The 9,554-nt window shown below is 40.0% G+C and overlaps 1 long non-coding RNA gene and 2 other non-coding genes across 4 annotated transcripts; all 3 read left to right on the top strand.

Moving 5' to 3' along the window:
* The first annotated feature begins 1,455 nt into the window (after positions 1-1,455).
* On the top strand, positions 1,456-6,084 carry LOC119315800. Of its 2 annotated transcripts, XR_005152783.1 has the most exons (5): positions 1,456-1,661; positions 3,521-3,714; positions 4,747-4,867; positions 5,095-5,136; positions 5,774-6,084. It is a non-coding gene; the product is annotated as an uncharacterized LOC119315800 (long non-coding RNA). The 2 variants fall into 2 exon arrangements; XR_005152782.1 differs by lacking the exon at positions 5,095-5,136.
* A 310-nt stretch (positions 6,085-6,394) lies between these two features.
* TRNAK-UUU lies at positions 6,395-6,467 on the top strand. Its single transcript has one exon. It is a non-coding gene; the product is annotated as a tRNA-Lys (tRNA).
* Positions 6,468-7,433: 966 nt separating this feature from the next.
* On the top strand, positions 7,434-7,627 carry LOC119319681. The gene has a single exon (XR_005154562.1). It is a non-coding gene; the product is annotated as a U2 spliceosomal RNA (small nuclear RNA).
* The last annotated feature ends 1,927 nt before the right edge of the window (positions 7,628-9,554 follow it).

Genomic DNA, 9,554 nt, shown 5'->3' with positions numbered 1-9,554 from the left:
AATATTTACTGTTCATGCACTGTTCTGATCCGATTTGTCTTTTTTGCTGAGAGCTTCTCAGAAGTCTAAATGATCTAAAATTTGGAGTGGACCTCACGTGATAAATTGTCTACCATGCAAAAAAAATGGAATTTTTTGAATGTTTTTTGAATTTTTTATGATTCTTTTTCTGGACGGGTGCAAATGAGCCTGGGCATCGAAACGCCGCACTCTGTAAGTAGTCATAAAGTCAGGTACGTAACAGACAAACATCATATCCATCTCTATAGATAAAAGGAGTAGAATGTAGTGGAAGAAGATGCATGTGTGTCGTTCATCATGTCGCCGAGGAGGTGACCGACGTCGGAGAAGAAGTCGTCGAGCTCTGCCACGATGGAGGAAAATCCAGCAGTCACGCTAGACCGCTCTCGAAAAATATGATTGCCTCTCTCTCTCTCTCTCTCGTACATGTCGCGAGAGACACAACTTCAGAGATCTATTGTCTCACTTCTTGGTGCACATCGAGAAGCGAGTTGAGAAAGCGGTAGGCGGCACAAAGCTTTAGAAGCAGGAGGTAGACATGTTGGAGATGAAGTCTGTCTTGTTTGGAAAGAGGAGCGACCTTTTATAGATGAGTTGCAACTAACCCCTTGGTAGTGGTAAGCGCTACTCGACTTGATCACGAAATACAACGCAAGTTTTGGCGAGGTGACGACGGAGGAGGAGTACGTGTGTATGTGTCTTCTCAAGCTCTTTAGTTGTGTATGTAATAACTCGCGTTACGCGTTGATGTTTCACACCCTTCACTAACGTGGTGGGTCTAAACTTTTTCCACTCCTCCTTCCATGCATGAATGGACCCTATGTGCTCTTTGGGATTCTTCCTAGGAATGATTGTAAATGATAATGGGCTAAAGCCTAATAATTCTAACACAACGAACATTTTTTCTAAAAAAACATCATGGACTATTTTTAAAACACACTATGAACATTTAAAAAATGATGACATTTTTCGTGCCACAGTCAAAATTTCTTAAATACATGATGATCATTTTGAAATACTCAACATTCCTAATACACGAAAAATATTTTATGAGACGGAATGAATATTTTTTAAATACACAGTGAGCATTTTTGAAACATATGATGAACATTCTTTTAATACCCCACGAACGTCTTTACTATACGGTGAATATTTTTTTTTCAGTACACATGAACAATTATTTTGTCCATGAACAATTTTTTTGACATACTTGAAAATTTTCGGGCTGAGAAAATAGGTCAAAGCATACATGAAAACGGACATCCCGTCCGTTTGCTTCAACATGTTGGGTCATATTTTTTGTTCGCACAGACCCAAGTTGCCTTAACTCCCCAAAATTCAGTTTATAAAGGGCTGGAGATGGGCCTTTTCGGACTGAGGTGGAATTGGCCCAGATAACCAATACTACACCAGACACCTTCCTAACCAAGAGAGAGAGAGAGAGAGAGAGAGAGAGAGAGAGGAGGGGGATGACATCGACGGTGCTGCGCGGGTCCGCCTTCCGCCGTGCCATCCCAGCGGCGGCCGCCGCTAGGCTTTCAGGAGTAGAGGGAGTAGCGGTCGCGCTCCGGCCCTCACACAGCCGTCGGCTGCATTCCTCTACTCGAGCTGATTTGCCTCCCAAGTCTCCACTAGACGAGGTGATTTTTCCAATTTCGCCCCTTGGATCCTCTTTGATATCTGCCGCAAGGCGCTCCCTGGTTCTGGCTGTCTAGTCTGCGGAATCTTGATTCCCTAACCTAGCCTAGCTTCAAGCGAGATTTTTGCGTCCTACGTCGTTCAGGTTTAATTCGTTTAACACTCAACTGGACGCGCATTTTATTTGGGTCACTTCATAATGAACCGAACTTTTTCCTTATTTTTGTTGTTCGGAACTGTATAGCCGCTGACAACAGCGAAATTGATAGCGCCCCAAGTGTTCGTTAAATGCATTACGAAATTGCCAAACTCCATCAGTGATTAAATTATAGGTAAATGCAGTCATGTGCTCCAAGTTTTACTTACCAGTTGCTATGTCTAATCTCAGGCCTTAGCTTGCAAAAATAAAATTGTTGAGTCATCATACCCTACGCATCTTCAAAGATTTGTCTAAGTGAGTATAGCTCTTTTGCTCAGCGGTGTGCAAAGTCTCAATTCTGATTTCTGAGCATATTGGTTTAATATTTGTCGAGTATCGATTCTAGTGATAAAGAAATCAAATTATTTAGTGGTACCATACTGGGTTACTTCTAAGCTTTTTTTTTCTTTCAAAATGGAGGTTTAACCCCCAGCCTCGGCATCATTGCGATGCACACGACCATATATTTATTAAAGATAAATAGGGTATAAGTCATGTCATCCGATACAACGCAAACACAACCTGAAGATAAATGCTACAACCGGCTGATAAGAGAAATACATGCCTACACACATAGCCCATTAATAGATCGCCATCCAAATTGGTTGAGCCCGTGCTACCTTCTCTCATCGGTTGCACCCAAATTACATATACTCTTGCGCTTCCGCACACTGAATTAAGGAGCACGTACAGATCCATCTTGTAGCTTGGAAATTGACCTTCAGAAAATTTGGTATCTTCGTTCTATTAACACATGGTCATTACGGCATCTCTATATGGCCCAGAGAAAAGCGCACACTCCCACAAGGATGTGTGCCTTACACTTAGGATGAATCCCACCCAATCAGTTCTCGAACAAGTTCAATACACTACTAGGTGGAGGTAAGTTGAAAGCTACATGAAACGTACACCAAAGAAGGGAGGCAAATGGACACAAAAGAAAGAGATGTTGTTTTGTTCCCTCTTGTAATCAGAAAAGCAACACTTTTTATGCCTCTGCTACGTTTTGCCAAATTAGGATGACCCCTCTATGCAGAAACCACATGAAGATCTTAATCTTGAGCGGCACCTTAGGTTTCCAAATGTGTTGCCTCCGAGGCCCAGTGTTTATGAGGTCCACATACATAGATCATACGAGGAAACTCTAGAAGAAGGCTACCGCCATAAAAAAGAATCGGGTTCTTTAGTTAAGTTGACCGACATGAACCAGCGTACTAAATCGAGCCAAGAAGTCCATGCTAACACAGCCTGAAGATAAATACTACAACCGGCTCATAAGAGAAATACATGCCTACACGATAATGGCAGCTACCAAAAAACACCGAACACAAAATTATTTATAAATGGATAATCAGCTTTAAATGACAAAAAACATCAAACAAAAGACACTGGGTAATTACTACGAATCCTTGCTTCAGCTTACCTACCTGTCTTCTGAAGATTTTACGTTTCAATGTTGATCAAACTATTTCGTTTGTATTTGTATAGTTAGATGCACTGTATGAGGTGGTTCGAGCAACCAAGGTTTCCTCATTGAGTAATGATATCCTTACGCGCATCATTGAGAAGTATATACATCTATATAATATGTGTTCCTCATAAAACCTATTTTTCAGTTGTTCCTTTTTTGGGCAAGGTACGCTAATTATGGCATCTTTCCAGCTCTTTGAATGCTCGTAGGGAGTTTGTCCCGAAGGAAGTGCAGAGGACATGGATGATTTGTGCTGCAACAGTAGGTGGTTTTTTCGCTGGATTATTAATAACAAGGAAGATGGATAACAAGAGAAAGAGAGAGCTCGGGAATGTAATTTATGAGAACCTCGCGAAGTAGAGAGTTTATTGAACTTTTGGACCAGGTATTGTCGTTGCTTCTTCACTTTGCACCAGCTATATGAAAACCAATCGCTTTGCTATAGTGGAGCCATTCCAAATTCACTTTGCACCAGCTATATGAAAACCAATCGCTTTGCTATAGTGGAGCCATTCCAAATTCACTTTGCGTCAAGTAGGAGGAAAACCAAACAATTGGGCCATGCAGGCTGCCATGTTGGTCAGCACCGCACATGCCATCTCTCCCTGTCTCTCCTTGGTTGCTTTGTTTGCTCCCGCCCTCAGCGCTGTGGATTCGGGGCTAGGTGCTTTCCACGGCGGCAACTTATGGCTGTGGACTGGGATGTGGCTCCAGGTTGGTTTTCATTTTAGTTGGTTCCAAGTGCTAAATTAGAGTGGCCTCATAGGTGCAAAATGATTGATTTTTCCATACCTGATGCAAATTGAAAGAAGCAACTACAGTATCTGATCCAAGTGCGCATAAACTCAATTATATAGGATGAGAGAGCTGAGAACTTTATTGCTGTGAGATATGTAGCTAGTTTATTTAATTAAGAAACATGTCTGCCATGCAGTTTGCAACCAACACCTGCCCGTTCAGCTGGTTTCCGAAGGCTAGGGTATGTTTGTCTGTGTCCAAAATCTACCCATCTGTCCAAATTGGTGATGACCAAATAATTGGTTATGCTTGAGCTTAATTAATTGTGTTTGCCATTATTATCTGAACATGACCAGTTTGGTAATTTCACTGGAAGCAAGGACTAGTCTGGTAGCAAAGTATCATAGACTGGAACCAAGCAAGTTTGAACACCGAGGGATCATTAGGTAGTCTCATTCCCAGTGGGTATCCCCGTCGCTTCCATGGGTAGAAATCCAACTTGTAAATTCTGCCTCCCGGAATTCTATACTGGCTGACCCATTCCCTGGAGTTGGGGGCAACTAACTTCCGTATTAATTAGAAAGATAGCAAGGCCATGAGGATGGGAAAATAAAAATAAAATCCTTTTAATTAGTTCTCCTTTTTGGAATTTTCTTATTATCCTTTTATTTTTTTACAGAATATTTTTAAACAAAGCCACCAAGTCCCCTAGATGTCATCCACGTCAAGACTTGAAGAACACACAAAAAATACCAAGGTGATGAGTTGAAGAGAAAAATATACCGACTTGTAGACTTCTGGTAAGTAGATCATCACTTGTCACCTACTCCCTCCGTCCGAAATTATTTCTTGCGAAAATGGATAAAAATAGATGTATCTAGACCTAAAATATGTCTAGATACATCCATTTCTCCAACAAGTAATTCCGGACGGAGGAAGTCCATGACTAACAAACAATGGAATGTATGATAGTCAGGTGCAAACCAAATAATAAAAGGGTCGATAATCTTGTTGAGTGTGCCTTCAGGTACCAACAATGTGGTTGCTTCTACACATCCACAGTACAAATGTAAGCACAAATCTTGCTACAACCATTGTCCCAAAAATTTCTTTATTAGCAACAAGAATAACAAATTAACTGATCTCTTGCCCATTGTACTGACTTTGCTAAACTTTCCGGTTCCTTAAAAAGAAAAATAGATGAAAGGCCAGTTAGATACCGTCCTCTTGATTTGAGATTCAACAATGTACTTCTAGTATATACGGATTGTCCGATCTAATATACAGAAGAAACTACTTTGTCCATTTATTTCAAAGATTCTAACTTTCGACGTTGCACAACATCAACACCAGTTAGCTTCAATTTTGAAAAAGTCAGCAGGAGACATACTGTTTTATTGCACTGAACATTGAATTTAAAAGCAATAGCAAAAGGAGAACACTACTCTATGCTGCATCCACATCAAATAAACATTTAAAATACTGGTTGATATGGATGATTAAGCAAGTCCGACAATTTATCAGCAAGCTCACAATATGTATATATTGGTGCCCTTTTTTCGCTACATGTTGTCAGCAGCAACCTCAACTCTTACCACTGCATTTGGGCCATCTTCCTGACAACAGAAATGACGATCACACTCATTTATATGCTCAGCAAAAAACAGAAATAATAACAAAATATCACACATTTGCTGATTTTGCAGGGACTGATCCATAGCCATGAACATAGAGGCATTTACACTCAATGAACACATAGCCCAGACAAAAATTAAGTACATTCTTCGGTGCTCCTGGAAGCCAGAATTTTGGTATGCACAGAACAAACATGAAGCGCAGATGGTGCAGCAACAGAAGTACGTAATGAGACTCAATAGTTTGATGGTGCAACAATTGTGTGAATGTGCAAAATTCTTGACATAGTGTATTAGTCCTTTGTTCCTGCAAACACACGAAGATCATAGTTTTTTTTTATTTTCAAAGATCAAGGTGATCATTGGGAATTAAATACTGTACACACCACAGCCTTTTAGAGCAACGGTTAAAGATAAGACGAATGGCGCTATATGGGCTTGGGTCAAAGCCATTTACGTTGCAGTAAGCGCCGGTGACAGAGTTTCAACATTGAGATGGTATTGCGCAACATAACCAGAAGTGTGGCCCTCAGAAAATCGCGGATTCCGATTCTCAAGTTTAGATTTCCCAGTCGTTTCTAGTAGTAGAGAGTAAAACCTCGCGCGTTTGAGATTGGCACGGATCTCCAATTGTGACAAAGCTAGCGAACATCCATTCCGACTATATAGCAGGAGTGATTAACCATTACGTAGGCCGTCTTAGCTCAGCTGGTAGAGCGCGTGGCTTTTAACCACGTGGTCGTGGGTTCGATTCCCACAGACGGCGTGTTTCTACTTTTTTCCCTGTGCTTGTAATTTTTTGTTGATAGTGCTACTAAGCAACATTTTGCTACAACAGTCTTCTGTCTAAAATACGCAAGATCCAGCAGAGTCAGCAAGTTCATCGGCAGAGTGGTGTGCCTTCTCTGCCCTTTGTAGTACGTGCACCAGGTGAACCAGGACTCTCTTGCTTGTCTGCTAAACGTGTTCCGGCGAGCCGTTCTCGTCCTAGACTTCAGACCCTCTGCTTTTTTGGCTACAAGGCCATGCATAGTTTCAAGGTGATGCCTCGCATGTAATATATGATTGGGTATGACGTAAAGTAGGTTTGGATAGGGAAGCGGGATCCTTTTCAGAAGGTGGGTGTTTGAAGAAAAAAAGTATGGTCCGATGACAAAAACTGAAAAGGTTGAAATGAAAAGTAGAGATGCATGTGTACTAGAGTCTTTATTTTCTATTTCTTAATAAGGCTCACTAGTGATAGCTTGCATTGGAGAGAAAAAATTAATATAAGTGTCTCAAATTACTTTTTGTCATGGGATGTATGTATCCATATGCCATCATTATACATGCCGTAAAACCTCAAACTACCGAACTGGTTCACAGGTTCAGCTCATCTCCGGCCTGATAGTGATAGAGTTCCTGCTGCAAGTTGGCAAGCAACTTTGGTTCTTCTTCCCTTCTGACGAAGAAGGTAGTTCCTCCGTGCCTCCCTCGACTTTGGCTCTTCTTCCCTTCTTCCCGAAGAAGAGGGCTGGGAATCAAGAGTTTTAACGGGCCGTCCGAGCAGTACCATCAGATGATTGTGGGCTTCATTTGTCTCGTGCAGGTTCCAAGCCCAAAACGACGGCAAGCACAAAGCCGAAGGTTCCCCAAGGACAGGTCATAGATGGATTAGTACCACCTCGTTTGTGCAGGGCGTGAAGTCGGTTGATGAAGCTATAAGATGAAGCGCACAGCCTCCTACGAAAGCATACTTTTCTCGGGCTTTTGGCTAAGATCAAATGATCTGTTCTTATCAATTTAATATTTGATATGTGAGATACATCCTTGCAATGATATTAAAATTTATTTTTTATGAAAAAGAACCCACAACAATAGCTTGCTATTGGGGTCCTTATGCGTCGCTAAGGCTTTGCACTACTGTCTAGACAAGGTGCACCCCAACCAAAACAAAATAAAAGATTGTCAAAACATTTTTTAAGTTAGATGGTAACGGGTTGCTCCTAAAAAGATAATTCTAGATATAGATAAAGGTTGTAAAATATTTTTATTTTCACTTGAAATATGTCTGCACCAGGAATCGCAATCTGAATCAGATTTGGAACTTTGTCCTTATGTATCGGGTAATATCAGTTTTCTATGACATCTGCACATAGACATGACTAAATATTTCCTTAGCTCTGGCCTCTGGGTTTAATTTTAACAAGCTTATCCATCACAATCCATGAAAAAAAAGTGTTTCCTACACATGGGACACGTACGCTTCTCTACAATACACTTGAGTTGGAATTAATTAGCAGGTTTTAAACTAGTGTGTTGTGAAACACAATTAAGACATATATCAACACCGTCCATGCAAACTTAATTTAGATGACACTGTGTTTATCTCTCCACTCCTTTTTGTTTAACCATACCCAACTGCTGAGGTATCGAGTCCGCTTGTGACTTGTGAGGACTGCTTGCCATGTCTGTTCCTATGCTAAAGAACCACACACCAAGTATAGCTGGCCAAATGGGCCGTGCTAACTGGGCCGGTACGGTAGCACGCAGGAACGGTACGGCACAACATGGGCTAAACGAGCTAGGCCCGGCATGCGGCACACCATGAGCCATGCCTGGGACTCAAAAGAAGCCAACCACCAAAAGCTCAATAATTCCTCCTCGTGTGATCTCAAAGACAGTTCCTTCTCGGCGGGGAAAGTGAGGAAACGTTAATTAGGCATTTGAAGAAAAACGATCATGTATTTACAAAATGTTAATTAAGCATTTGAAAAAATGTACAGGTATTTTAAAAATGTTAATCAAGCATTTAAAAAATGCTAAATGTGTATAGAAAAAATGTTGACCATGTATTAGAAAATGATGAAAAAATCTGATCATGTATATAAGAAATGATAATCAAGCATTTGAAAAAATGTTGAACAAGTATTTGAAAAATGTTAATCAAGCATTTGGAAAATGTTAAATGTCTATAGAAAAATGTTAATAATGCTTTTGGAAAATGTTAATGCTTCCTTTGGTTTGCAGGAATTTCATAGGAATTTTATAGGATAGGATTCTTATAGGATTTTTTTTCCTTTAGAGCCCTTTGGTTCATAGGAATAGATTCCTATTCCTACATAGGATTGGTTCCTATCCTCCACATTTCATAGGAAAATAAAAAAGAACCTAAACTCAATGGAAAAATTCCTTTGATGTCAACCAAATGACATCTCCTTTCCTATTCCTACTCATAGGATTTGACATACATGTCATCTCATTTCCTAAAAAATTCCTATTCCTACGATAATCCTATCCTATGAACCAAAAGAGGCCTAAATGTTTATAAAAAATGTTGACCATGTAGTAAAAAATTGTTGATCTTGTATTTTAAATTCTTAATCAAGCATTTGAAAAAGGTTGAATGTGTATAGACAAAATGTTGACCAAATCAAAAAAATGTTGATCTTGTATTTAAAAACTATTAAACATCAATTAGAAAAATGTATTATACATATACCAAAAATATGTATAGAAAAACAGTGAAACCCAAGAGAGAGAACAACCCAATGAAAAATGAGAAAGAAACAAAGAACCGAAGAAAAAAGAAAGAAAGAAAAAAGGCAATGAAAAATGAAAAAAAAAACACAAAGGAAACCAAAGAAAAAATAGAGAAAAGAAAAAGGCAATGAAGACATGGAAAGAAACAAAGAAAATTGATAGAGAAAACCGGCTATTTTCCATCAAACATGTCGGGCCCTACTATTTCACCACGAACTCGACACAAACCCACTGTCTAGCATCGGCAGCAACAATCCAGGAGACCTGTTTTGATTCAAGAAGTCCTTGAGCGAGAGATCCTTCCGACTCACATAGCGCGAGATATAGTCCC

The sequence above is a fragment of the Triticum dicoccoides genome, chromosome 6A (genome assembly GCF_002162155.2).
Source record: "Triticum dicoccoides isolate Atlit2015 ecotype Zavitan chromosome 6A, WEW_v2.0, whole genome shotgun sequence".
Taxonomy (NCBI): domain Eukaryota; kingdom Viridiplantae; phylum Streptophyta; class Magnoliopsida; order Poales; family Poaceae; genus Triticum; species Triticum dicoccoides.
Note: the sequence above shows the minus strand (reverse complement) of the source record. Positions and strands in the feature narration are given on the sequence as shown.